The sequence below is a fragment of the Triturus cristatus genome, chromosome 11 (assembly GCF_964204655.1).
Source record: "Triturus cristatus chromosome 11, aTriCri1.1, whole genome shotgun sequence".
In the NCBI taxonomy this organism is placed as follows: domain Eukaryota; kingdom Metazoa; phylum Chordata; class Amphibia; order Caudata; family Salamandridae; genus Triturus; species Triturus cristatus.
In genome coordinates this window covers 1,143,908,718-1,143,932,784 of record NC_140594.1, presented here as the reverse complement: position 1 = coordinate 1,143,932,784, position 24,067 = coordinate 1,143,908,718, and the positions used below count along the sequence as shown (strand labels likewise).

At 45.7% G+C, this 24,067-nt stretch overlaps 11 non-coding genes across 11 annotated transcripts; all 11 read right to left on the bottom strand.

The window, feature by feature from the left end:
- Positions 1-1,514: 1,514 nt before the first annotated feature.
- TRNAG-UCC (transfer RNA glycine (anticodon UCC)) lies at positions 1,515-1,586 on the bottom strand. Its single transcript has one exon. It is a non-coding gene; the product is annotated as a tRNA-Gly (tRNA).
- A 1,500-nt stretch (positions 1,587-3,086) lies between these two features.
- On the bottom strand, positions 3,087-3,158 carry TRNAG-UCC (transfer RNA glycine (anticodon UCC)). Its single transcript has one exon. It is a non-coding gene; the product is annotated as a tRNA-Gly (tRNA).
- A 1,510-nt stretch (positions 3,159-4,668) lies between these two features.
- On the bottom strand, positions 4,669-4,740 carry TRNAG-UCC (transfer RNA glycine (anticodon UCC)). The gene has a single exon. It is a non-coding gene; the product is annotated as a tRNA-Gly (tRNA).
- Positions 4,741-6,250: 1,510 nt separating this feature from the next.
- Positions 6,251-6,322, bottom strand: TRNAG-UCC (transfer RNA glycine (anticodon UCC)). The gene has a single exon. It is a non-coding gene; the product is annotated as a tRNA-Gly (tRNA).
- A 1,510-nt stretch (positions 6,323-7,832) lies between these two features.
- Positions 7,833-7,904, bottom strand: TRNAG-UCC (transfer RNA glycine (anticodon UCC)). Its single transcript has one exon. It is a non-coding gene; the product is annotated as a tRNA-Gly (tRNA).
- Positions 7,905-11,007: 3,103 nt separating this feature from the next.
- Positions 11,008-11,079, bottom strand: TRNAG-UCC (transfer RNA glycine (anticodon UCC)). The gene has a single exon. It is a non-coding gene; the product is annotated as a tRNA-Gly (tRNA).
- A 1,521-nt stretch (positions 11,080-12,600) lies between these two features.
- TRNAG-UCC (transfer RNA glycine (anticodon UCC)) lies at positions 12,601-12,672 on the bottom strand. Its single transcript has one exon. It is a non-coding gene; the product is annotated as a tRNA-Gly (tRNA).
- Positions 12,673-15,775: 3,103 nt separating this feature from the next.
- On the bottom strand, positions 15,776-15,847 carry TRNAG-UCC (transfer RNA glycine (anticodon UCC)). Its single transcript has one exon. It is a non-coding gene; the product is annotated as a tRNA-Gly (tRNA).
- A 1,521-nt stretch (positions 15,848-17,368) lies between these two features.
- On the bottom strand, positions 17,369-17,440 carry TRNAG-UCC (transfer RNA glycine (anticodon UCC)). The gene has a single exon. It is a non-coding gene; the product is annotated as a tRNA-Gly (tRNA).
- Positions 17,441-18,961: 1,521 nt separating this feature from the next.
- Positions 18,962-19,033, bottom strand: TRNAG-UCC (transfer RNA glycine (anticodon UCC)). Its single transcript has one exon. It is a non-coding gene; the product is annotated as a tRNA-Gly (tRNA).
- Positions 19,034-23,718: 4,685 nt separating this feature from the next.
- On the bottom strand, positions 23,719-23,790 carry TRNAG-UCC (transfer RNA glycine (anticodon UCC)). The gene has a single exon. It is a non-coding gene; the product is annotated as a tRNA-Gly (tRNA).
- Between the last annotated feature and the right edge of the window lie 277 nt (positions 23,791-24,067).

Below are 24,067 nucleotides of genomic sequence, written 5' to 3'. Positions count from 1 at the left end.
TGTGTGTCCTCTAGGTTCCAGATGTTACAACGCCGAGTGCAGTGGCAATCTTGCACCCGTTCCAATGGTGCATTTGGTGTGGATTCCAACATGAAAAGCAGTAGAAATTGTCTTGCAGAGGGTAAAGAACTGGGGATTGAAACCAAGGACAAAGCTGTGCAGAAGAGAAAAAATGGAAAGCAGCAGTACAAATAGTGGAAATGAGCATATGGGCAGCATCGGAAGCAAAGCAGCGAAGAGAAAGGGAGTAAATTCCATGAAATGCATAGGAGATTGATAAAAGCAGAACAAAAAGGGAAGAATGAAATTCAAAGCATGCCCCGAAAAACGTGTGAAGGTCCCACCTGTCATTTATGCTTCTAATTGGGTATCTTTACTTTCAAAGTATAGGGTTGATCCTTTGACGATCACTCTCTTGATTTACAGCAGAGACAGATAGTTGAGAAGTCTTTTCTCACATAGCTAGCACAAGCCTGCGCTTTTCCTTGCTGGCAGGGTGGAAATGACAGATTAGTCCTAGGAAGAAAAATCAAGCAATATTAGCAGAGGATGGTTTCGATCCATCGACCTCTGGGTTATGGGCCCAGCACGCTTCCGCTGCGCCACTCTGCTCCCTTGTGAAAGTGCTCTCTTTATGCAGAGGAGGAGCTTTCAGCGGAGTGGCAAGGGATTGGTGGGGCTCTCTCCTCATTTGCCTAAGCACATCGCAAGGTATGCTGGGTACAGAAAATCTTCATCTTCCCCACTCACATTCAGTCATAACTGAAAGTGCAGACCCTCTTAGGAATTAGCCGTTTCAGGCCTTTACCAAGACAGCAGCTCTCTGTCCCTGTCCTTTCTCTGTGATCCTAGCACTAGCATACTCAGGATTTGGCTTTACCTGGGAGCCAGAGATCTACCCGGTGAGGGCTTGCCCGGTGTGAGGCTTTTGAGCGTTTGGGAGCGTTCGGGACGTGAGAGGACGCTGGACAGGAAACTATGCCAATTTGAAGTATCCAACCTTCCAGCTGCAGTGAGAGGCTCTTTCCGTGGAAATCTGGCACTTGGAGTCCTCTCAACTTGCCCTCTGATAAAACATTTTTCTGAGCCGCAGTTACATCCGATGGTTACAAGGTGGCGCTGCATTCAGGTGAGAGCACAAGTATGCACAAAATCTTGGGGACTTTTGCCAGATTTATCGGTGGATCTTGCCTATTATTTTCAGAGGCTAGATATCGCCTATAAATGCTTTTTAAAATAGGGATGCTGGGGTTATAATGTCTGGTCGGGGCTCAGCCCTTTCATTGCCTGCCCCCAGCAAAATATTTATTATCAGCACATGTGAGTGCTGAGTGCTTTATGGAAAATAGCATATATTGGGACAATGAATGTAGCAGATGAGGCGATCGAGATGTCTACCTACGTGTTTGTTTATTTTTTTATATAACGGCTGATTATTCTGTTTCTGATATTTCAGTTTTGTGACATGTTGCATTAAAATATATCCTGCTTGGAGAATATATAAATATTTGCACTGCGTTGGCCGGGAATCGAACCCGGGTCAACTGCTTGGAAGGCAGCTATGCTCACCACTATACCACCAACGCCCTCTGATGTGTGTCCTCTAGGTTCCAGATGTTACAACGCCGAGTGCAGTGGCAATCTTGCACCCGTTCCAATGGTGCATTTGGTGTGGATTCCAACATGAAAAGCAGTAGAAATAGTCTTGCAGAGGGTAAAGAACTGGGGATTGAAACCAAGGACAAAGCTGTGCAGAAGAGAAGAAATGGAAAGCAGCAGTACAAATAGTGGAAATGAGCATATGGGCAGCATCGGAAGCAAAGCAGCGAAGAGAAAGGGAGTAAATTCCATGAAATGCATAGGAGATTGATAAAAGCAGAACAAAAAGGGAAGAATGAAATTCAAAGCATGCCCCGAAAAACGTGTGAAGGTCCCACCTGTCATTTATGCTTCTAATTGGGTATCTTTACTTTCAAAGTATAGGGTTGATCCTTTGACGATCACTCTCTTGATTTACAGCAGAGACAGATAGTTGAGAAGTCTTTTCTCACATAGCTAGCACAAGCCTGCGCTTTTCCTTGCTGGCAGGGTGGAAATGACAGATTAGTCCTAGGAAGAAAAATCAAGCAATATTAGCAGAGGATGGTTTCGATCCATCGACCTCTGGGTTATGGGCCCAGCACGCTTCCGCTGCGCCACTCTGCTCCCTTGTGAAAGTGCTCTCTTTATGCAGAGGAGGAGCTTTCAGCGGAGTGGCAAGGGATTGGTGGGGCTCTCTCCTCATTTGCCTAAGCACATCGCAAGGTATGCTGGGTACAGAAAATCTTCATCTTCCCCACTCACATTCAGTCATAACTGAAAGTGCAGACCCTCTTAGGAATTAGCCGTTTCAGGCCTTTACCAAGACAGCAGCTCTCTGTCCCTGTCCTTTCTCTGTGATCCTAGCACTAGCATACTCAGGATTTGGCTTTACCTGGGAGCCAGAGATCTACCCGGTGAGGGCGAGGCTTTTGAGCGTTTGGGAGCGTTGAGGACGCTGGACAGGAAACTATGCCAATTTGAAGTATCCAACCTTCCAGCTGCAGTGAGAGGCTCTTTCCGTGGAAATCTGGCACTTGGAGTCCTCTCAACTTGCCCTCTGATAAAACATTTTTCTGAGCCGCAGTTACATCCGATGGTTACAAGGTGGCGCTGCATTCAGGTGAGAGCACAAGTATGCACAAAATCTTGGGGACTTTTGCCAGATTTATCGGTGGATCTTGCCTATTATTTTCAGAGGCTAGATATCGCCTATAAATGCTTTTTAAAATAGGGATGCTGGGGTTATAATGTCTGGTCGGGGCTCAGCCCTTTCATTGCCTGCCCCCAGCAAAATATTTATTATCAGCACATGTGAGTGCTGAGTGCTTTATGGAAAATAGCATATATTGGGACAATGAATGTAGCAGATGAGGCGATCGAGATGTCTACCTACGTGTTTGTTTATTCTTTTATATAACGGCTGATTATTCTGTTTCTGATATTTCAGTTTTGTGACATGTTGCATTAAAATATATCCTGCTTGGAGAATATATAAATATTTGCACTGCGTTGGCCGGGAATCGAACCCGGGTCAACTGCTTGGAAGGCAGCTATGCTCACCACTATACCACCAACGCCCTCTGATGTGTGTCCTCTACGTTCCAGATGTTACAACGCCGAGTGCAGTGGCAATCTTGCACCCGTTCCAATGGTGCATTTGGTGTGGATTCCAACATTAAAAGCAGTAGAAATTGTCTTGCAGAGGGTAAAGAACTGGGGATTGAAACCAAGGACAAAGCTGTGCAGAAGAGAAGAAATGGAAAGCAGCAGTACAAATAGTGGAAATGAGCATATGGGCAGCATCGGAAGCAAAGCAGCGAAGAGAAAGGGAGTAAATTCCATGAAATGCATAGGAGATTGATAAAAGCAGAACAAAAAGGGAAGAATTAAATTCAAAGCATGCCCCGAAAAACGTGTGAAGGTCCCACCTGTCATTTATGCTTCTAATTGGGTATCTTTACTTTCAAAGTATAGGGTTGATCCTTTGACGATCACTCTCTTGATTTACAGCAGAGACAGATAGTTGAGAAGTCTTTTCTCACATAGCTAGCACAAGCCTGCGCTTTTCCTTGCTGGCAGGGTGGAAATGACAGATTAGTCCTTGGAAGAAAAATCAAGCAATATTAGCAGAGGATGGTTTCGATCCATCGACCTCTGGGTTATGGGCCCAGCACGCTTCCGCTGCGCCACTCTGCTCCCTTGTGAAAGTGCTCTCTTTATGCAGAGGAGGAGCTTTCAGCGGAGTGGCAAGGGATTGGTGGGGCTCTCTCCTCATTTGCCTAAGCACATCGCAAGGTATGCTGGGTACAGAAAATCTTCATCTTCCCCACTCACATTCAGTCATAACTGAAAGTGCAGACCCTCTTAGGAATTAGCCGTTTCAGGCCTTTACCAAGACAGCAGCTCTCTGTCCCTGTCCTTTCTCTGTGATCCTATCACTAGCATACTCAGGATTTGGCTTTACCTGGGAGCCAGAGATCTACCCGGTGAGGGCGAGGCTTTTGAGCGTTTGGGAGCGTTCGGGACGTGAGAGGACGCTGGACAGGAAACTATGCCAATTTGAAGTATCCAACCTTCCAGCTGCAGTGAGAGGCTCTTTCCGTGGAAATCTGGCACTTGGAGTCCTCTCAACTTGCCCTCTGATAAAACATTTTTCTGAGCCGCAGTTACATCCGATGGTTACAAGGTGGCGCTGCATTCAGGTGAGAGCACAAGTATGCACAAAATCTTGGGGACTTTTGCCAGATTTATCGGTGGATCTTGCCTATTATTTTCAGAGGCTAGATATCGCCTATAAATGCTTTTTAAAATAGGGATGCTGGGGTTATAATGTCTGGTCGGGGCTCAGCCCTTTCATTGCCTGCCCCCAGCAAAATATTTATTATCAGCACATGTGAGTGCTGAGTGCTTTATGGAAAATAGCATATATTGGGACAATGAATGTAGCAGATGAGGCGATCGAGATGTCTACCTACGTGTTTGTTTATTTTTTTATATAACGGCTGATTATTCTGTTTCTGATATTTCAGTTTTGTGACATGTTGCATTAAAATATATCCTGCTTGGAGAATATATAAATATTTGCACTGCGTTGGCCGGGAATCGAACCCGGGTCAACTGCTTGGAAGGCAGCTATGCTCACCACTATACCACCAACGCCCTCTGAAGTGTGTCCTCTAGGTTCCAGATGTTACAACGCCAAGTGCAGTGGCAATCTTGCACCCGTTCCAATGGTGCATTTGGTGTGGATTCCAACATGAAAAGCAGTAGAAATTGTCTTGCAGAGGGTAAAGAACTGGGGATTGAAACCAAGGACAAAGCTGTGCAGAAGAGAAGAAATGGAAAGCAGCAGTACAAATAGTGGAAATGAGCATATGGGCAGCATCGGAAGCAAAGCAGCGAAGAGAAAGGGAGTAAATTCCATGAAATGCATAGAAGATTGATAAAAGCAGAACAAAAAGGGAAGAATGAAATTCAAAGCATGCCCCGAAAAACGTGTGAAGGTCCCACCTGTCATTTATGCTTCTAATTGGGTATCTTTACTTTCAAAGTATAGGGTTGATCCTTTGACGATCACTCTCTTGATTTACAGCAGAGACAGATAGTTGAGAAGTCTTTTCTCACATAGCTAGCACAAGCCTGCGCTTTTCCTTGCTGGCAGGGTGGAAATGACAGATTAGTCCTAGGAAGAAAAATCAAGCAATATTAGCAGAGGATGGTTTCGATCCATCGACCTCTGGGTTATGGGCCCAGCACGCTTCCGCTGCGCCACTCTGCTCCCTTGTGAAAGTGCTCTCTTTATGCAGAGGAGGAGCTTTCAGCGGAGTGGCAAGGGATTGGTGGGGCTCTCTCCTCATTTGCCTAAGCACATCGCAAGGTATGCTGGGTACAGAAAATCTTCATCTTCCCCACTCACATTCAGTCATAACTGAAAGTGCAGACCCTCTTAGGAATTAGCCGTTTCAGGCCTTTACCAAGACAGCAGCTCTCTGTCCCTGTCCTTTCTCTGTGATCCTAGCACTAGCATACTCAGGATTTGGCTTTACCTGGGAGCCAGAGATCTACCCGGTGAGGGCGAGGCTTTTGAGCGTTTGGGAGCGTTCGGGACGTGAGAGGACGCTGGACAGGAAACTATGCCAATTTGAAGTATCCAACCTTCCAGCTGCAGTGAGAGGCTCTTTCCGTGGAAATCTGGCACTTGGAGTCCTCTCAACTTGCCCTCTGATAAAACATTTTTCTGAGCCTCAGTTACATCCGATGGTTACAAGGTGGCGCTGCATTCAGGTGAGAGCACAAGTATGCACAAAATCTTGGGGACTTTTGCCAGATTTATCGGTGGATCTTGCCTATTATTTTCAGAGGCTAGATATCGCCTATAAATGCTTTTTAAAATAGGGATGCTGGGGTTATAATGTCTGGTCGGGGCTCAGCCCTTTCATTGCCTGCCCCCAGCAAAATATTTATTATCAGCACATGTGAGTGCTGAGTGCTTTATGGAAAATAGCATATATTGGGACAATGAATGTAGCAGATGAGGCGATCGAGATGTCTACCTACGTGTTTGTTTATTTTTTTATATAACGGCTGATTATTCTGTTTCTGATATTTCAGTTTTGTGACATGTTGCATTAAAATATATCCTGCTTGGAGAATATATAAATATTTGCACTGCGTTGGCCGGGAATCGAACCCGGGTCAACTGCTTGGAAGGCAGCTATGCTCACCACTATACCACCAACGCCCTCTGATGTGTGTCCTCTAGGTTCCAGATGTTACAACGCCGAGTGCAGTGGCAATCTTGCACCCGTTCCAATGGTGCATTTGGTGTGGATTCCAACATGAAAAGCAGTAGAAATTGTCTTGCAGAGGGTAAAGAACTGGGGATTGAAACCAAGGACAAAGCTGTGCAGAAGAGAAGAAATGGAAAGCAGCAGTACAAATAGTGGAAATGAGCATATGGGCAGCATCGGAAGCAAAGCAGCGAAGAGAAAGGGAGTAAATTCCATGAAATGCATAGGAGATTGATAAAAGCAGAACAAAAAGGGAAGAATGAAATTCAAAGCATGCCCCGAAAAACGTGTGAAGGTCCCACCTGTCATTTATGCTTCTAATTGGGTATCTTTACTTTCAAAGTATAGGGTTGATCCTTTGACGATCACTCTCTTGATTTACAGCAGAGACAGATAGTTGAGAAGTCTTTTCTCACATAGCTAGCACAAGCCTGCGCTTTTCCTTGCTGGCAGGGTGGAAATGACAGATTAGTCCTAGGAAGAAAAATCAAGCAATATTAGCAGAGGATGGTTTCGATCCATCGACCTCTGGGTTATGGGCCCAGCACGCTTCCGCTGCGCCACTCTGCTCCCTTGTGAAAGTGCTCTCTTTATGCAGAGGAGGAGCTTTCAGCGGAGTGGCAAGGGATTGGTGGGGCTCTCTCCTCATTTGCCTAAGCACATCGCAAGGTATGCTGGGTACAGAAAATCTTCATCTTCCCCACTCACATTCAGTCATAACTGAAAGTGCAGACCCTCTTAGGAATTAGCCGTTTCAGGCCTTTACCAAGACAGCAGCTCTCTGTCCCTGTCCTTTCTCTGTGATCCTAGCACTAGCATACTCAGGATTTGGCTTTACCTGGGAGCCAGAGATCTACCCGGTGAGGGCGAGGCTTTTGAGCGTTTGGGAGCGTTCGGGACGTGAGAGGACGCTGGACAGGAAACTATGCCAATTTGAAGTATCCAACCTTCCAGCTGCAGTGAGAGGCTCTTTCCGTGGAAATCTGGCACTTGGAGTCCTCTCAACTTGCCCTCTGATAAAACATTTTTCTGAGCCGCAGTTACATCCGATGGTTACAAGGTGGCGCTGCATTCAGGTGAGAGCACAAGTATGCACAAAATCTTGGGGACTTTTGCCAGATTTATCGGTGGATCTTGCCTATTATTTTCAGAGGCTAGATATCGCCTATAAATGCTTTTTAAAATAGGGATGCTGGGGTTATAATGTCTGGTCGGGGCTCAGCCCTTTCATTGCCTGCCCCCAGCAAAATATTTATTATCAGCACATGTGAGTGCTGAGTGCTTTATGGAAAATAGCATATATTGGGACAATGAATGTAGCAGATGAGGCGATCGAGATGTCTACCTACGTGTTTGTTTATTTTTTTATATAACGGCTGATTATTCTGTTTCTGATATTTCAGTTTTGTGACATGTTGCATTAAAATATATCCTGCTTGGAGAATATATAAATATTTGCACTGCGTTGGCCGGGAATCGAACCCGGGTCAACTGCTTGGAAGGCAGCTATGCTCACCACTATACCACCAACGCCCTCTGAAGTGTGTCCTCTAGGTTCCAGATGTTACAACGCCAAGTGCAGTGGCAATCTTGCACCCGTTCCAATGGTGCATTTGGTGTGGATTCCAACATGAAAAGCAGTAGAAATTGTCTTGCAGAGGGTAAAGAACTGGGGATTGAAACCAAGGACAAAGCTGTGCAGAAGAGAAGAAATGGAAAGCAGCAGTACAAATAGTGGAAATGAGCATATGGGCAGCATCGGAAGCAAAGCAGCGAAGAGAAAGGGAGTAAATTCCATGAAATGCATAGAAGATTGATAAAAGCAGAACAAAAAGGGAAGAATGAAATTCAAAGCATGCCCCGAAAAACGTGTGAAGGTCCCACCTGTCATTTATGCTTCTAATTGGGTATCTTTACTTTCAAAGTATAGGGTTGATCCTTTGACGATCACTCTCTTGATTTACAGCAGAGACAGATAGTTGAGAAGTCTTTTCTCACATAGCTAGCACAAGCCTGCGCTTTTCCTTGCTGGCAGGGTGGAAATGACAGATTAGTCCTAGGAAGAAAAATCAAGCAATATTAGCAGAGGATGGTTTCGATCCATCGACCTCTGGGTTATGGGCCCAGCACGCTTCCGCTGCGCCACTCTGCTCCCTTGTGAAAGTGCTCTCTTTATGCAGAGGAGGAGCTTTCAGCGGAGTGGCAAGGGATTGGTGGGGCTCTCTCCTCATTTGCCTAAGCACATCGCAAGGTATGCTGGGTACAGAAAATCTTCATCTTCCCCACTCACATTCAGTCATAACTGAAAGTGCAGACCCTCTTAGGAATTAGCCGTTTCAGGCCTTTACCAAGACAGCAGCTCTCTGTCCCTGTCCTTTCTCTGTGATCCTAGCACTAGCATACTCAGGATTTGGCTTTACCTGGGAGCCAGAGATCTACCCGGTGAGGGCGAGGCTTTTGAGCGTTTGGGAGCGTTCGGGACGTGAGAGGACGCTGGACAGGAAACTATGCCAATTTGAAGTATCCAACCTTCCAGCTGCAGTGAGAGGCTCTTTCCGTGGAAATCTGGCACTTGGAGTCCTCTCAACTTGCCCTCTGATAAAACATTTTTCTGAGCCTCAGTTACATCCGATGGTTACAAGGTGGCGCTGCATTCAGGTGAGAGCACAAGTATGCACAAAATCTTGGGGACTTTTGCCAGATTTATCGGTGGATCTTGCCTATTATTTTCAGAGGCTAGATATCGCCTATAAATGCTTTTTAAAATAGGGATGCTGGGGTTATAATGTCTGGTCGGGGCTCAGCCCTTTCATTGCCTGCCCCCAGCAAAATATTTATTATCAGCACATGTGAGTGCTGAGTGCTTTATGGAAAATAGCATATATTGGGACAATGAATGTAGCAGATGAGGCGATCGAGATGTCTACCTACGTGTTTGTTTATTTTTTTATATAACGGCTGATTATTCTGTTTCTGATATTTCAGTTTTGTGACATGTTGCATTAAAATATATCCTGCTTGGAGAATATATAAATATTTGCACTGCGTTGGCCGGGAATCGAACCCGGTTCAACTGCTTGGAAGGCAGCTATGCTCACCACTATACCACCAACGCCCTCTGATGTGTGTCCTCTAGGTTCCAGATGTTACAACGCCGAGTGCAGTGGCAATCTTGCACCCGTTCCAATGGTGCATTTGGTGTGGATTCCAACATGAAAAGCAGTAGAAATTGTCTTGCAGAGGGTAAAGAACTGGGGATTGAAACCAAGGACAAAGCTGTGCAGAAGAGAAGAAATGGAAAGCAGCAGTACAAATAGTGGAAATGAGCATATGGGCAGCATCGGAAGCAAAGCAGCGAAGAGAAAGGGAGTAAATTCCATGAAATGCATAGGAGATTGATAAAAGCAGAACAAAAAGGGAAGAATGAAATTCAAAGCATGCCCCGAAAAACGTGTGAAGGTCCCACCTGTCATTTATGCTTCTAATTGGGTATCTTTACTTTCAAAGTATAGGGTTGATCCTTTGACGATCACTCTCTTGATTTACAGCAGAGACAGATAGTTGAGAAGTCTTTTCTCACATAGCTAGCACAAGCCTGCGCTTTTCCTTGCTGGCAGGGTGGAAATGACAGATTAGTCCTAGGAAGAAAAATCAAGCAATATTAGCAGAGGATGGTTTCGATCCATCGACCTCTGGGTTATGGGCCCAGCACGCTTCCGCTGCGCCACTCTGCTCCCTTGTGAAAGTGCTCTCTTTATGCAGAGGAGGAGCTTTCAGCGGAGTGGCAAGGGATTGGTGGGGCTCTCTCCTCATTTGCCTAAGCACATCGCAAGGTATGCTGGGTACAGAAAATCTTCATCTTCCCCACTCACATTCAGTCATAACTGAAAGTGCAGACCCTCTTAGGAATTAGCCGTTTCAGCCCTTTACCAAGACAGCAGCTCTCTGTCCCTGTCCTTTCTCTGTGATCCTAGCACTAGCATACTCAGGATTTGGCTTTACCTGGGAGCCAGAGATCTACCCGGTGAGGGCTTGCCCGGTGTGAGGCTTTTGAGCGTTCGGGAGCGTTCGGGACGTGAGAGGACGCTGGACAGGAAACTATGCCAATTTGAAGTATCCAACCTTCCAGCTGCAGTGAGAGGCTCTTTCCGTGGAAATCTGGCACTTGGAGTCCTCTCAACTCGCCCTCTGATAAAACATTTTTCTGAGCCGCAGTTACATCCGATGGTTACAAGGTGGCGCTGCATTCAGGTGAGAGCACAAGTATGCACAAAATCTTGGGGACTTTTGCCAGATTTATCGGTGGATCTTGCCTATTATTTTCAGAGGCTAGATATCGCCTATAAATGCTTTTTAAAATAGGGATGCTGGGGTTATAATGTCTGGTCGGGGCTCAGCCCTTTCATTGCCTGCCCCCAGCAAAATATTTATTATCAGCACATGTGAGTGCTGAGTGCTTTATGGAAAATAGCATATATTGGGACAATGAATGTAGCAGATGAGGGGATCGAGATGTCTACCTACGTGTTTGTTTATTTTTTTATATAACGGCTGATTATTCTGTTTCTGATATTTCAGTTTTGTGACATGTTGCATTAAAATATATCCTGCTTGGAGAATATATAAATATTTGCACTGCGTTGGCCGGGAATCGAACCCGGGTCAACTGCTTGGAAGGCAGCTATGCTCACCACTATACCACCAACGCCCTCTGATGTGTGTCCTCTAGGTTCCAGATGTTACAACGCCGAGTGCAGTGGCAATCTTGCACCCGTTCCAATGGTGCATTTGGTGTGGATTCCAACATGAAAAGCAGTAGAAATAGTCTTGCAGAGGGTAAACAACTGGGGATTGAAACCAAGGACAAAGCTGTGCAGAAGAGAAGAAATGGAAAGCAGCAGTACAAATAGTGGAAATGAGCATATGGGCAGCATCGGAAGCAAAGCAGCGAAGAGAAAGGGAGTAAATTCCATGAAATGCATAGGAGATTGATAAAAGCAGAACAAAAAGGGAAGAATGAAATTCAAAGCATGCCCCGAAAAACGTGTGAAGGTCCCACCTGTCATTTATGCTTCTAATTGGGTATCTTTACTTTCAAAGTATAGGGTTGATCCTTTGACGATCACTCTCTTGATTTACAGCAGAGACAGATAGTTGAGAAGTCTTTTCTCACATAGCTAGCACAAGCCTGCGCTTTTCCTTGCTGGCAGGGTGGAAATGACAGATTAGTCCTAGGAAGAAAAATCAAGCAATATTAGCAGAGGATGGTTTCGATCCATCGACCTCTGGGTTATGGGCCCAGCACGCTTCCGCTGCGCCACTCTGCTCCCTTGTGAAAGTGCTCTCTTTATGCAGAGGAGGAGCTTTCAGCGGAGTGGCAAGGGATTGGTGGGGCTCTCTCCTCATTTGCCTAAGCACATCGCAAGGTATGCTGGGTACAGAAAATCTTCATCTTCCCCACTCACATTCAGTCATAACTGAAAGTGCAGACCCTCTTAGGAATTAGCCGTTTCAGGCCTTTACCAAGACAGCAGCTCTCTGTCCCTGTCCTTTCTCTGTGATCCTAGCACTAGCATACTCAGGATTTGGCTTTACCTGGGAGCCAGAGATCTACCCGGTGAGGGCTTGCCCGGTGTGAGGCTTTTGAGCGTTCGGGAGCGTTCGGGACGTGAGAGGACGCTGGACAGGAAACTATGCCAATTTGAAGTATCCAACCTTCCAGCTGCAGTGAGAGGCTCTTTCCGTGGAAATCTGGCACTTGGAGTCCTCTCAACTCGCCCTCTGATAAAACATTTTTCTGAGCCGCAGTTACATCCGATGGTTACAAGGTGGCGCTGCATTCAGGTGAGAGCACAAGTATGCACAAAATCTTGGGGACTTTTGCCAGATTTATCGGTGGATCTTGCCTATTATTTTCAGAGGCTAGATATCGCCTATAAATGCTTTTTAAAATAGGGATGCTGGGGTTATAATGTCTGGTCGGGGCTCAGCCCTTTCATTGCCTGCCCCCAGCAAAATATTTATTATCAGCACATGTGAGTGCTGAGTGCTTTATGGAAAATAGCATATATTGGGACAATGAATGTAGCAGATGAGGGGATCGAGATGTCTACCTACGTGTTTGTTTATTTTTTTATATAACGGCTGATTATTCTGTTTCTGATATTTCAGTTTTGTGACATGTTGCATTAAAATATATCCTGCTTGGAGAATATATAAATATTTGCACTGCGTTGGCCGGGAATCGAACCCGGGTCAACTGCTTGGAAGGCAGCTATGCTCACCACTATACCACCAACGCCCTCTGAAGTGTGTCCTCTAGGTTCCAGATGTTACAACGCCAAGTGCAGTGGCAATCTTGCACCCGTTCCAATGGTGCATTTGGTGTGGATTCCAACATGAAAAGCAGTAGAAATTGTCTTGCAGAGGGTAAAGAACTGGGGATTGAAACCAAGGACAAAGCTGTGCAGAAGAGAAGAAATGGAAAGCAGCAGTACAAATAGTGGAAATGAGCATATGGGCAGCATCGGAAGCAAAGCAGCGAAGAGAAAGGGAGTAAATTCCATGAAATGCATAGAAGATTGATAAAAGCAGAACAAAAAGGGAAGAATGAAATTCAAAGCATGCCCCGAAAAACGTGTGAAGGTCCCACCTGTCATTTATGCTTCTAATTGGGTATCTTTACTTTCAAAGTATAGGGTTGATCCTTTGACGATCACTCTCTTGATTTACAGCAGAGACAGATAGTTGAGAAGTCTTTTCTCACATAGCTAGCACAAGCCTGCGCTTTTCCTTGCTGGCAGGGTGGAAATGACAGATTAGTCCTAGGAAGAAAAATCAAGCAATATTAGCAGAGGATGGTTTCGATCCATCGACCTCTGGGTTATGGGCCCAGCACGCTTCCGCTGCGCCACTCTGCTCCCTTGTGAAAGTGCTCTCTTTATGCAGAGGAGGAGCTTTCAGCGGAGTGGCAAGGGATTGGTGGGGCTCTCTCCTCATTTGCCTAAGCACATCGCAAGGTATGCTGGGTACAGAAAATCTTCATCTTCCCCACTCACATTCAGTCATAACTGAAAGTGCAGACCCTCTTAGGAATTAGCCGTTTCAGGCCTTTACCAAGACAGCAGCTCTCTGTCCCTGTCCTTTCTCTGTGATCCTAGCACTAGCATACTCAGGATTTGGCTTTACCTGGGAGCCAGAGATCTACCCGGTGAGGGCGAGGCTTTTGAGCGTTTGGGAGCGTTCGGGACGTGAGAGGACGCTGGACAGGAAACTATGCCAATTTGAAGTATCCAACCTTCCAGCTGCAGTGAGAGGCTCTTTCCGTGGAAATCTGGCACTTGGAGTCCTCTCAACTTGCCCTCTGATAAAACATTTTTCTGAGCCTCAGTTACATCCGATGGTTACAAGGTGGCGCTGCATTCAGGTGAGAGCACAAGTATGCACAAAATCTTGGGGACTTTTGCCAGATTTATCGGTGGATCTTGCCTATTATTTTCAGAGGCTAGATATCGCCTATAAATGCTTTTTAAAATAGGGATGCTGGGGTTATAATGTCTGGTCGGGGCTCAGCCCTTTCATTGCCTGCCCCCAGCAAAATATTTATTATCAGCACATGTGAGTGCTGAGTGCTTTATGGAAAATAGCATATATTGGGACAATGAATGTAGCAGATGAGGCGATCGAGATGTCTACCTACGTGTTTGTTTATTTTTTTATATAACGGCTGATTATTCTGTTTCTGATATTTCAGTTTTGTGACATGTTGCATTAAAATATATCCTGCTTGGAGAATATATAAATATTTGCACTGCGTTGGCCGGGAATCGAACCCGGTTCAACTGCTTGGAAGGCAGCTATGCTCACCACTATACCACCAACGCCCTCTGATGTGTGTCCTCTAGGTTCCAGATGTTACAACGCCGAGTGCAGTGGCAATCTTGCACCCGTTCCAATGGTGCATTTGGTGTGGATTCCAACATGAAAAGCAGTAGAAATTGTCTTGCAGAGGGTAAAGAACTGGGGATTGAAACCAAGGACAAAGCTGTGCAGAAGAGAAGAAATGGAAAGCAGCAGTACAAATAGTGGAAATGAGCATATGGGCAGCATCGGAAGCAAAGCAGCGAAGAGAAAGGGAGTAAATTCCATGAAATGCATAGGAGATTGATAAAAGCAGAACAAAAAGGGAAGAATGAAATTCAAAGCATGCCCCGAAAAACGTGTGAAGGTCCCACCTGTCATTTATGCTTCTAATTGGGTATCTTTACTTTCAAAGTATAGGGTTGATCCTTTGACGATCACTCTCTTGATTTACAGCAGAGACAGATAGTTGAGAAGTCTTTTCTCACATAGCTAGCACAAGCCTGCGCTTTTCCTTGCTGGCAGGGTGGAAATGACAGATTAGTCCTAGGAAGAAAAATCAAGCAATATTAGCAGAGGATGGTTTCGATCCATCGACCTCTGGGTTATGGGCCCAGCACGCTTCCGCTGCGCCACTCTGCTCCCTTGTGAAAGTGCTCTCTTTATGCAGAGGAGGAGCTTTCAGCGGAGTGGCAAGGGATTGGTGGGGCTCTCTCCTCATTTGCCTAAGCACATCGCAAGGTATGCTGGGTACAGAAAATCTTCATCTTCCCCACTCACATTCAGTCATAACTGAAAGTGCAGACCCTCTTAGGAATTAGCCGTTTCAGCCCTTTACCAAGACAGCAGCTCTCTGTCCCTGTCCTTTCTCTGTGATCCTAGCACTAGCATACTCAGGATTTGGCTTTACCTGGGAGCCAGAGATCTACCCGGTGAGGGCTTGCCCGGTGTGAGGCTTTTGAGCGTTCGGGAGCGTTCGGGACGTGAGAGGACGCTGGACAGGAAACTATGCCAATTTGAAGTATCCAACCTTCCAGCTGCAGTGAGAGGCTCTTTCCGTGGAAATCTGGCACTTGGAGTCCTCTCAACTCGCCCTCTGATAAAACATTTTTCTGAGCCGCAGTTACATCCGATGGTTACAAGGTGGCGCTGCATTCAGGTGAGAGCACAAGTATGCACAAAATCTTGGGGACTTTTGCCAGATTTATCGGTGGATCTTGCCTATTATTTTCAGAGGCTAGATATCGCCTATAAATGCTTTTTAAAATAGGGATGCTGGGGTTATAATGTCTGGTCGGGGCTCAGCCCTTTCATTGCCTGCCCCCAGCAAAATATTTATTATCAGCACATGTGAGTGCTGAGTGCTTTATGGAAAATAGCATATATTGGGACAATGAATGTAGCAGATGAGGGGATCGAGATGTCTACCTACGTGTTTGTTTATTTTTTTATATAACGGCTGATTATTCTGTTTCTGATATTTCAGTTTTGTGACATGTTGCATTAAAATATATCCTGCTTGGAGAATATATAAATATTTGCACTGCGTTGGCCGGGAATCGAACCCGGGTCAACTGCTTGGAAGGCAGCTATGCTCACCACTATACCACCAACGCCCTCTGATGTGTGTCCTCTAGGTTCCAGATGTTACAACGCCGAGTGCAGTGGCAATCTTGCACCCGTTCCAATGGTGCATTTGGTGTGGATTCCAACATGAAAAGCAGTAGAAATAGTCTTGCAGAGGGTAAACAACTGGGGATTGAAACCAAGGACAAAGCTGTGCAGAAGAGAAGAAATGGAAAGCAGCAGTACAAATAGTGGAAATGAGCATATGGGCAGCATCGGAAGCAAAGCAGCGAAGAGAAAGGGAGTAAATTCCATGAAATGCATAGGAGATTGATAAAAGCAGAACAAAAAGGGAAGAATGAAATTCAAAGCATGCCCCGAAAAACGTGTGAAGGTCCCACCTGTCATTTATGCTTCTAATTGGGTATCTTTACTTTCAAAGTATAGGGTTGATCCTTTGACGATCACTCTCTTGATTTACAGCAGAGACAGATAGTTGAGAAGTCTTTTCTCACATAGCTAGCACAAGCCTGCGCTTTTCCTTGCTGGCAGGGTGGAAATGACAGATTAGTCCTAGGAAGAAAAATCAAGCAATATTAGCAGAGGATGGTTTCGATCCATCGACCTCTGGGTTATGGGCCCAGCACGCTTCCGCTGCGCCACTCTGCTCCCTTGTGAAAGTGCTCTCTTTATGCAGAGGAGGAGCTTTCAGCGGAGTGGCAAGGGATTGGTGGGGCTCTCTCCTCATTTGCCTAAGCACATCGCAAGGTATGCTGGGTACAGAAAATCTTCATCTTCCCCACTCACATTCAGTCATAACTGAAAGTGCAGACCCTCTTAGGAATTAGCCGTTTCAGGCCTTTACCAAGACAGCAGCTCTCTGTCCCTGTCCTTTCTCTGTGATCCTAGCACTAGCATACTCAGGATTTGGCTTTACCTGGGAGCCAGAGATCTACCCGGTGAGGGCTTGCCCGGTGTGAGGCTTTTGAGCGTTCGGGAGCGTTCGGGACGTGAGAGGACGCTGGACAGGAAACTATGCCAATTTGAAGTATCCAACCTTCCAGCTGCAGTGAGAGGCTCTTTCCGTGGAAATCTGGCACTTGGAGTCCTCTCAACTCGCCCTCTGATAAAACATTTTTCTGAGCCGCAGTTACATCCGATGGTTACAAGGTGGCGCTGCATTCAGGTGAGAGCACAAGTATGCACAAAATCTTGGGGACTTTTGCCAGATTTATCGGTGGATCTTGCCTATTATTTTCAGAGGCTAGATATCGCCTATAAATGCTTTTTAAAATAGGGATGCTGGGGTTATAATGTCTGGTCGGGGCTCAGCCCTTTCATTGCCTGCCCCCAGCAAAATATTTATTATCAGCACATGTGAGTGCTGAGTGCTTTATGGAAAATAGCATATATTGGGACAATGAATGTAGCAGATGAGGGGATCGAGATGTCTACCTACGTGTTTGTTTATTTTTTTATATAACGGCTGATTATTCTGTTTCTGATATTTCAGTTTTGTGACATGTTGCATTAAAATATATCCTGCTTGGAGAATATATAAATATTTGCACTGCGTTGGCCGGGAATCGAACCCGGGTCAACTGCTTGGAAGGCAGCTATGCTCACCACTATACCACCAACGCCCTCTGATGTGTGTCCTCTAGGTTCCAGATGTTACAACGCCGAGTGCAGTGGCAATCTTGCACCCGTTCCAATGGTGCATTTGGTGTGGATTCCAACATGAAAAGCAGTAGAAATAGTCTTGCAGAGGGTAAACAACTGGGGATTGAAACCAAGGACAAAGCTGTGCAGAAGAGAAGAAATGGAAAGCAGCAGTACAAATAGTGGAAATGAGCATATGGGCAGCATCGGAAGCAAAGCAGCGAAGAGAAAGGGAGTAAATTCCATGAAATGCATAGGAGATTGATAAAAGCAGAACAAAAAGGGAAGAATGAAATTCAAAGCATGCCCCGAAAAACGTGTGAAGGTCCCACCTGTCATTTATGCTTCTAATTGGGTATCTTTACTTTCAAAGTATAGGGTTGATCCTTTGACGATCACTCTCTTGATTTACAGCAGAGACAGATAGTTGAGAAGTCTTTTCTCACATAGCTAGCACAAGCCTGCGCTTTTCCTTGCTGGCAGGGTGGAAATGACAGATTAGTCCTAGGAAGAAAAATCAAGCAATATTAGCAGAGGATGGTTTCGATCCATCGACCTCTGGGTTATGGGCCCAGCACGCTTCCGCTGCGCCACTCTGCTCCCTTGTGAAAGTGCTCTCTTTATGCAGAGGAGGAGCTTTCAGCGGAGTGGCAAGGGATTGGTGGGGCTCTCTCCTCATTTGCCTAAGCACATCGCAAGGTATGCTGGGTACAGAAAATCTTCATCTTCCCCACTCACATTCAGTCATAACTGAAAGTGCAGACCCTCTTAGGAATTAGCCGTTTCAGGCCTTTACCAAGACAGCAGCTCTCTGTCCCTGTCCTTTCTCTGTGATCCTAGCACTAGCATACTCAGGATTTGGCTTTACCTGGGAGCCAGAGATCTACCCGGTGAGGGCTTGCCCGGTGTGAGGCTTTTGAGCGTTTGGGAGCGTTCGGGACGTGAGAGGACGCTGGACAGGAAACTATGCCAATTTGAAGTATCCAACCTTCCAGCTGCAGTGAGAGGCTCTTTCCGTGGAAATCTGGCACTTGGAGTCCTCTCAACTTGCCCTCTGATAAAACATTTTTCTGAGCCGCAGTTACATCCGATGGTTACAAGGTGGCGCTGCATTCAGGTGAGAGCACAAGTATGCACAAAATCTTGGGGACTTTTGCCAGATTTATCGGTGGATCTTGCCTATTATTTTCAGAGGCTAGATATCGCCTATAAATGCTTTTTAAAATAGGGATGCTGGGGTTATAATGTCTGGTCGGGGCTCAGCCCTTTCATTGCCTGCCCCCAGCAAAATATTTATTATCAGCACATGTGAGTGCTGAGTGCTTTATGGAAAATAGCATATATTGGGACAATGAATGTAGCAGATGAGGCGATCGAGATGTCTACCTACGTGTTTGTTTATTTTTTTATATAACGGCTGATTATTCTGTTTCTGATATTTCAGTTTTGTGACATGTTGCATTAAAATATATCCTGCTTGGAGAATATATAAATATTTGCACTGCGTTGGCCGGGAATCGAACCCGGGTCAACTGCTTGGAAGGCAGCTATGCTCACCACTATACCACCAACGCCCTCTGAAGTGTGTCCTCTAGGTTCCAGATGTTACAACGCCAAGTGCAGTGGCAATCTTGCACCCGTTCCAATGGTGCATTTGGTGTGGATTCCAACATGAAAAGCAGTAGAAATTGTCTTGCAGAGGGTAAAGAACTGGGGATTGAAACCAAGGACAAAGCTGTGCAGAAGAGAAGAAATGGAAAGCAGCAGTACAAATAGTGGAAATGAGCATATGGGCAGCATCGGAAGCAAAGCAGCGAAGAGAAAGGGAGTAAATTCCATGAAATGCATAGAAGATTGATAAAAGCAGAACAAAAAGGGAAGAATGAAATTCAAAGCATGCCCCGAAAAACGTGTGAAGGTCCCACCTGTCATTTATGCTTCTAATTGGGTATCTTTACTTTCAAAGTATAGGGTTGATCCTTTGACGATCACTCTCTTGATTTACAGCAGAGACAGATAGTTGAGAAGTCTTTTCTCACATAGCTAGCACAAGCCTGCGCTTTTCCTTGCTGGCAGGGTGGAAATGACAGATTAGTCCTAGGAAGAAAAATCAAGCAATACTAGCAGAGGATGGTTTCGATCCATCGACCTCTGGGTTATGGGCCCAGCACGCTTCCGCTGCGCCACTCTGCTCCCTTGTGAAAGTGCTCTCTTTATGCAGAGGAGGAGCTTTCAGCGGAGTGGCAAGGGATTGGTGGGGCTCTCTCCTCATTTGCCTAAGCACATCGCAAGGTATGCTGGGTACAGAAAATCTTCATCTTCCCCACTCACATTCAGTCATAACTGAAAGTGCAGACCCTCTTAGGAATTAGCCGTTTCAGGCCTTTACCAAGACAGCAGCTCTCTGTCCCTGTCCTTTCTCTGTGATCCTAGCACTAGCATACTCAGGATTTGGCTTTACCTGGGAGCCAGAGATCTACCCGGTGAGGGCGAGGCTTTTGAGCGTTTGGGAGCGTTCGGGACGTGAGAGGACGCTGGACAGGAAACTATGCCAATTTGAAGTATCCAACCTTCCAGCTGCAGTGAGAGGCTCTTTCCGTGGAAATCTGGCACTTGGAGTCCTCTCAACTTGCCCTCTGATAAAACATTTTTCAGAGCCTCAGTTACATCCGATGGTTACAAGGTGGCGCTGCATTCAGGTGAGAGCACAAGTATGCACAAAATCTTGGGGACTTTTGCCAGATTTATCGGTGGATCTTGCCTATTATTTTCAGAGGCTAGATATCGCCTATAAATGCTTTTTAAAATAGGGATGCTGGGGTTATAATGTCTGGTCGGGGCTCAGCCCTTTCATTGCCTGCCCCCAGCAAAATATTTATTATCAGCACATGTGAGTGCTGAGTGCTTTATGGAAAATAGCATATATTGGGACAATGAATGTAGCAGATGAGGCGATCGAGATGTCTACCTACGTGTTTGTTTATTTTTTTATATAACGGCTGATTATTCTGTTTCTGATATTTCAGTTTTGTGACATGTTGCATTAAAATATATCCTGCTTGGAGAATATATAAATATTTGCACTGCGTTGGCTGGGAATCGAACCCGGGTCAACTGCTTGGAAGGCAGCTATGCTCACCACTATACCACCAACGCCCTCTGATGTGTGTCCTCTAGGTTCCAGATGTTACAACGCCGAGTGCAGTGGCAATCTTGCACCCGTTCCAATGGTGCATTTGGTGTGGATTCCAACATGAAAAGCAGTAGAAATAGTCTTGCAGAGGGTAAACAACTGGGGATTGAAACCAAGGACAAAGCTGTGCAGAAGAGAAGAAATGGAAAGCAGCAGTACAAATAGTGGAAATGAGCATATGGGCAGCATCGGAAGCAAAGCAGCGAAGAGAAAGGGAGTAAATTCCATGAAATGCATAGGAGATTGATAAAAGCAGAACAAAAAGGGAAGAATGAAATTCAAAGCATGCCCCGAAAAACGTGTGAAGGTCCCACCTGTCATTTATGCTTCTAATTGGGTATCTTTACTTTCAAAGTATAGGGTTGATCCTTTGACGATCACTCTCTTGATTTACAGCAGAGACAGATAGTTGAGAAGTCTTTTCTCACATAGCTAGCACAAGCCTGCGCTTTTCCTTGCTGGCAGGGTGGAAATGACAGATTAGTCCTAGGAAGAAAAATCAAGCAATATTAGCAGAGGATGGTTTCGATCCATCGACCTCTGGGTTATGGGCCCAGCACGCTTCCGCTGCGCCACTCTGCTCCCTTGTGAAAGTGCTCTCTTTATGCAGAGGAGGAGCTTTCAGCGGAGTGGCAAGGGATTGGTGGGGCTCTCTCCTCATTTGCCTAAGCACATCGCAAGGTATGCTGGGTACAGAAAATCTTCATCTTCCCCACTCACATTCAGTCATAACTGAAAGTGCAGACCCTCTTAGGAATTAGCCGTTTCAGGCCTTTACCAAGACAGCAGCTCTCTGTCCCTGTCCTTTCTCTGTGATCCTAGCACTAGCATACTCAGGATTTGGCTTTACCTGGGAGCCAGAGATCTACCCGGTGAGGGCGAGGCTTTTGAGCGTTTGGGAGCGTTCGGGACGTGAGAGGACGCTGGACAGGAAACTATGCCAATTTGAAGTATCCAACCTTCCAGCTGCAGTGAGAGGCTCTTTCCGTGGAAATCTGGCACTTGGAGTCCTCTCAACTTGCCCTCTGATAAAACATTTTTCTGAGCCTCAGTTACATCCGATGGTTACAAGGTGGCGCTGCATTCAGGTGAGAGCACAAGTATGCACAAAATCTTGGGGACTTTTGCCAGATTTATCGGTGGATCTTGCCTATTATTTTCAGAGGCTAGATATCGCCTATAAATGCTTTTTAAAATAGGGATGCTGGGGTTATAATGTCTGGTCGGGGCTCAGCCCTTTCATTGCCTGCCCCCAGCAAAATATTTATTATCAGCACATGTGAGTGCTGAGTGCTTTATGGAAAATAGCATATATTGGGACAATGAATGTAGCAGATGAGGCGATCGAGATGTCTACCTACGTGTTTGTTTATTTTTTTATATAACGGCTGATTATTCTGTTTCTGATATTTCAGTTTTGTGACATGTTGCATTAAAATATATCCTGCTTGGAGAATATATAAATATTTGCACTGCGTTGGCCGGGAATCGAACCCGGTTCAACTGCTTGGAAGGCAGCTATGCTCACCACTATACCACCAACGCCCTCTGATGTGTGTCCTCTAGGTTCCAGATGTTACAACGCCGAGTGCAGTGGCAATCTTGCACCCGTTCCAATGGTGCATTTGGTGTGGATTCCAACATGAAAAGCAGTAGAAATTGTCTTGCAGAGGGTAAAGAACTGGGGATTGAAACCAAGGACAAAGCTGTGCAGAAGAGAAGAAATGGAAAGCAGCAGTACAAATAGTGGAAATGAGCATATGGGCAGCATCGGAAGCAAAGCAGCGAAGAGAAAGGGAGTAAATTCCATGAAATGCATAGGAGATTGATAAAAGCAGAACAAAAAGGGAAGAATGAAATTCAAAGCATGCCCCGAAAAACGTGTGAAGGTCCCACCTGTCATTTATGCTTCTAATTGGGTATCTTTACTTTCAAAGTATAGGGTTGATCCTTTGACGATCACTCTCTTGATTTACAGCAGAGACAGATAGTTGAGAAGTCTTTTCTCACATAGCTAGCACAAGCCTGCGCTTTTCCTTGCTGGCAGGGTGGAAATGACAGATTAGTCCTAGGAAGAAAAATCAAGCAATATTAGCAGAGGATGGTTTCGATCCATCGACCTCTGGGTTATGGGCCCAGCACGCTTCCGCTGCGCCACTCTGCTCCCTTGTGAAAGTGCTCTCTTTATGCAGAGGAGGAGCTTTCAGCGGAGTGGCAAGGGATTGGTGGGGCTCTCTCCTCATTTGCCTAAGCACATCGCAAGGTATGCTGGGTACAGAAAATCTTCATCTTCCCCACTCACATTCAGTCATAACTGAAAGTGCAGACCCTCTTAGGAATTAGCCGTTTCAGCCCTTTACCAAGACAGCAGCTCTCTGTCCCTGTCCTTTCTCTGTGATCCTAGCACTAGCATACTCAGGATTTGGCTTTACCTGGGAGCCAGAGATCTACCCGGTGAGGGCTTGCCCGGTGTGAGGCTTTTGAGCGTTCGGGAGCGTTCGGGACGTGAGAGGACGCTGGACAGGAAACTATGCCAATTTGAAGTATCCAACCTTCCAGCTGCAGTGAGAGGCTCTTTCCGTGGAAATCTGGCACTTGGAGTCCTCTCAACTCGCCCTCTGATAAAACATTTTTCTGAGCCGCAGTTACATCCGATGGTTACAAGGTGGCGCTGCATTCAGGTGAGAGCACAAGTATGCACAAAATCTTGGGGACTTTTGCCAGATTTATCGGTGGATCTTGCCTATTATTTTCAGAGGCTAGATATCGCCTATAAATGCTTTTTAAAATAGGGATGCTGGGGTTATAATGTCTGGTCGGGGCTCAGCCCTTTCATTGCCTGCCCCCAGCAAAATATTTATTATCAGCACATGTGAGTGCTGAGTGCTTTATGGAAAATAGCATATATTGGGACAATGAATGTAGCAGATGAGGCGATCGAGATGTCTACCTACGTGTTTGTTTATTTTTTTATATAACGGCTGATTATTCTGTTTCTGATATTTCAGTTTTGTGACATGTTGCATTAAAATATATCCTGCTTGGAGAATATATAAATATTTGCACTGCGTTGGCCGGGAATCGAACCCGGGTCAACTGCTTGGAAGGCAGCTATGCTCACCACTATACCACCAACGCCCTCTGATGTGTGTCCTCTAGGTTCCAGATGTTACAACGCCGAGTGCAGTGGCAATCTTGCACCCGTTCCAATGGTGCATTTGGTGTGGATTCCAACATGAAAAGCAGTAGAAATAGTCTTGCAGAGGGTAAACAACTGGGGATTGAAACCAAGGACAAAGCTGTGCAGAAGAGAAGAAATGGAAAGCAGCAGTACAAATAGTGGAAATGAGCATATGGGCAGCATCGGAAGCAAAGCAGCGAAGAGAAAGGGAGTAAATTCCATGAAATGCATAGG